General features: G+C 35.7%; 1 pseudogene; it reads right to left on the bottom strand.

Annotated features, from left to right (window-relative positions):
* Nucleotides 1-1,502: 1,502 nt before the first annotated feature.
* LOC143592177 (uncharacterized) lies at nucleotides 1,503-3,973 on the bottom strand (annotated as a pseudogene).
* Nucleotides 3,974-4,486: the final 513 nt, after the last annotated feature.

The raw sequence follows: 4,486 nt of genomic DNA, 5'->3' as shown, positions 1-4,486 counted from the left end.
TCTTCACCGCCTTGTTCTTCCCTCCCTCCTCCGACGAGGCCTCGACAACCCGAGTACCCTTGCCGGTTTTCTTCAAAGTAGACATAACGACTGATTTTACACGGCCTTTACTAGGGGAAATTGTGGTGTCTGGGTTATCAGACATACAATTGCGAATCGAACAATATGGTTACTTTAAGCACGGAATTCAGGGACAAAGACGAAAGCTCTTAATCGGAATGTAAATGATAGGAAAAAGCTCTGAAAGCGACAATGGAGAAGAAGAAAAAACCGTTCAAAAGGTTTGGTTTTATAGGCCCAGGAGAGAGAGAGAGAGAAACAAGTAATAATCAGATCTGCGCTCACGCACCCCCACTCGCAGGCGTAGGTCAACATAAGCGCGACACGTGTTCCTGACACTGTATGAGGAGACGTGAAAGGCCACGGTAGCACCTCGAGCACACGAAAGGTCTGACACATAACGTCTCCATCTCTGATGGATGTCAACACCAACCAACCACGTGCATTGACGATTCGTTTTAACCAAAGGGATGGAATTTCGTGCAACGCGCGCACAAGAAAAGAAAAAGAAAAAAAAACAAGCCCTATTGAAAAAGCAAACTATTAAGTCTAATATCTATCTTACCTCGCTCGCGCGAGACAAGACACACATTAGACTGGGGGGGCTTGAAGGGGTATGCACCCGCCTTAACATCGAGCGGGGCGGGTCAACCCACAAGATATAGACAAGAGGCTTGAAATCAGGATGTCATGAAGACACAAAGCCAAAACCTATGCGCAAGCGCATGAAACACCTGCGCGTGGCGCATATCACATATGGACACAACACACACATTTGGTGTGAGAATAAAGAGAAGACCCTGCGCATCCCCGGGATAGGCGCATAAAGGCCGCGCGTAAGCGACACACAACAAATGAGACAATAGTCTAATCCAAATCAGGATAAGGACAACCATGATTGTACTCATCAGACAACCTTCCAGAAGGTATCTTTTAAGGAATAAAGAATGTGCTGATATTGACAGCTGCCACTGAAGGGTGGACAACTCAGTAAAGCCCATGTGCCACCACGTGATGGCACATGGGTCAGGTGAAATACCTTGGTCAGAGAATAATCAATGAAAAAGCACCAGGTGTCCTAAGTACATGTGGCGCGAAGCAATAGGAGGAGGCCAAAAAGGCCCTAATTGGGTCTGAGCCCAATAATTGGAAACCCTAATACTATAAATACCACACCACCTCAACAGTTGGGAGGAGGCAAGAAAATATATTCTAAGTCCTTTACTCATTTTCACATCCTTATTATCTTCTCCTACAATATCTGATTCTCACATCGGTGGGTTACCCCAAAGAGGACCCCTCTGTCCCTTTCTGAGGGGTAAGCTCACGGTGCTGTTCGTTTCGTAGGTGGAAGAACTCGTATCTCTGAAAACCATCGGTGATATAGCACACTCGTACCCGAGGAACGTTGATCGTATACAAGTAAGTCGATACACGCTTCTTCAGTTATCATCATCACGTGTTTCCTTCTCTATACTCGGTGTTCGCACCATGCTCGACGTTTTAGATGTTTTAGATGAACGGAAAGCAAAAGCAGCCGAAAGCGAGATGAAATAAGACCTGTAAATATTTGAAATCGAATCATTATAAAGCTTGAATCATGTAACACTTAAAAAACTTGAGCATAAAAAAATAAGGTGAGTTAAAAACTAGTATGAGCCCAGGGTTTTAGTTATTGAGTTCCAGTTGACTATAGGCATGAACAAAGCTAGTATTTATATAGTTTTTTATTTAATATTTAAATATTATTATAAAATAGTAATTATTAGGGGACAGATTAAATGCCACTCCTATAGTGCCATGTAAAATAAACTCATTTTTAGTATATGAATGAATCTTAGTTTTGACTATATACATTTTTAGTAATTATTATATATAGTTACGATCAAATTAAATAAATAAAAATATAACATAATACAATAAGATATATAATAATAATAATAATTAAAAATGTATATAAATTAATTAACGATTAATAAATAAATCAAGCTATAAAGCTTGAAAAACTACTACTAGCCGATCTCGAGCATTATAAATATAGTATAAAATGAGTAGAGATCATCTCATAATTAAAAGTTGAACGAGTCGAGTTTACACCCCTACCTGTAAAGCTCTAGAAGATGAAGCGGTCGTTGTGTGTATTTGAGCACCTTTTTATCAGTCATGATCACATCGCCATAGTTCAAGTAGTTAAAGAATGCATTTAGGATATTTTCTCCTTTATCATCAGGGAACTTTAACTTCATTAAAACTTCTAGTACTACAAACAGGATCTGGTTCTCCAGCAAAAACAGATCACGCATCATGTTTGCAAACCCTGATGCGCCCAAATACTCATTATTTAACCACAACCTGTTGTCTGAACAAGATACACATTCAATAAAGAACAAAATAAAGCAACCATCACGCTACATCATTTGACTAAACTCCTCATCGTCATAAGCATCAATAGAACCATCAATATAACAATTTCTGGCATCATGTACCACCTTAAACACCTTGTTGTATAATGCATCTACCGTCATTCCGGTGCCTGAACGATACTCTTCTAATGTTGTGAGTTTGTACTTCTCGGCTTGAGCAAGATCAGGTCGGCTATGGTGGTATGGGCCAAGTGAAACAACTGCAGGAACGTAGCCTCTCTGTTTCAATGGCCTTTCTCGCTTTTTAAAAGTAACGGTAGTACTTTTTGGATATGTCGCTCACGTTCGGTGGCCTCTTTGCCTGTAAGGCAGTCAACCCAATCCATGGCTATCATATTGTTGTCGTTAATATTATAGGGCATTTCAACCATTACATACTCACTTTCACTTTCACTCCTTTCCATCTCCGTTGGGTTTGTGCTATCGAAATATGCATAGAGTGACGATAGTTATAAGTAGCTAAAAATCAACGTTAAATTGTTTTTAACAACCACAATAAATTAATTAAATACGATGATAATTAACAAGTATCAAAATATAATTCAAATTTAACTAGTTTGAGCTCCAGTGTTACAATGGTTTATTTAGATTTTTGTTTTTAGTCGTTTGCTATTTTGTAATAATTGTTATATTTTTTTGACGTAGTTTTGTTTTAATTTAATGTGTACATATATATATTAGTTTGTTACTTTTATGATATTTTTTAACGTTTGGGTGCATTCAATTGAGATGTATAGGTTTTTTATTTTTCACGAACGAACATAAACGAACAAGACTGATTTTTTTTAAACGAACAAACATAAACACAAACACCAACATGATTGATTTTTTTAAACGAACAAACATGAACACAATTATATGTCTTATGAGAAAGAAATGGTTAATGTAAGTGATGATGGTGGTTGATGCATGAGAGAGGAGGTTGACGATGGTGGGTGGTAATCGTAAGTTAACAGGTGATGGAGATATATGATATGTCGGCGACGGAGAATACATACATATATATATATATAGGATTAGGTTCATTTCAGAAGTATTTTTAGTGCGAGAAGTGTGAGAAATAAATCCAACCAATCACAATTTATCTTTTGGTTTTCATTTATTTTAATCATTGGTGGTAAATTGGTAAAAAGGTATTTTTTTATATATTTGGTAACTAATACTTATCTGGGAGGGTTACACATTTTTTAATATCCTTTTTATAAAACTTTTAATGTTTATTTTCCAATACTCGTGGATATTTTGTTACTCAAAAGCAACTTAATATTATATGCATCTTTGAATCTTCTTAAAAGAATCTAATATAAAATGTAGCATGAGTTTTAGTCCAAATATATAAAATTCTTGCAATCTTGTTTTGTCTAAAATATCAATACTTAGTATAACTCTTTAACATCACAGTATCACACTAACTAAGCAAATTTTTTTAGTGCACGCTACTTAGAATACACAAACACATATTTCACAATCAAATTTTAAACACACTTCATTATCACTTCAAAAAAAATCCCAAACACATCAATGAGTTCGACATACTTAAAAAAAAGGCTATTAAAATTATCATAACATATGTGGTATGAAAAGCAGCTTAAAACCGAATCGCCATTCTTAACTAAGAACATACATAATGTCGGCTCCTTTCGTATAATTGTATTTATGTCAGATAACATAATTTTAGCTTCATACTTTGTCCTTGAATAAAGAACTTTTTGTTTCTGCCTTGATGATCCTCTCCTACAGCAATGAACAATAGTTTATGCCATAATTCTCATAAAAAAGTAATCACATACAAATTTTCATATTTTTACTACCTATGCAATATTTACAACATCACATCCTACATAACAAACAACTTATGCCCACGTAAACAATTTATGTGATAACTAGTTTTATTATTATTAACATGATCATAAATAATTTTTATTATTTAAAGTGATTTTATCCTTTATAACACCACGAATTTCTCACTGTATAACATGGTACTCATCCTTACACAGTCTAAA

Source organism: Bidens hawaiensis, unplaced genomic scaffold, assembly GCF_021521415.1.
Source record: "Bidens hawaiensis isolate Kalapana, Puna unplaced genomic scaffold, B.hawaiensis_p1.1 tig00040583_1, whole genome shotgun sequence".
Classification (NCBI taxonomy): domain Eukaryota; kingdom Viridiplantae; phylum Streptophyta; class Magnoliopsida; order Asterales; family Asteraceae; genus Bidens; species Bidens hawaiensis.
The sequence above is the reverse complement of the archived record's forward strand: the minus strand, read 5'-3'. Positions and strand labels throughout refer to the sequence as shown.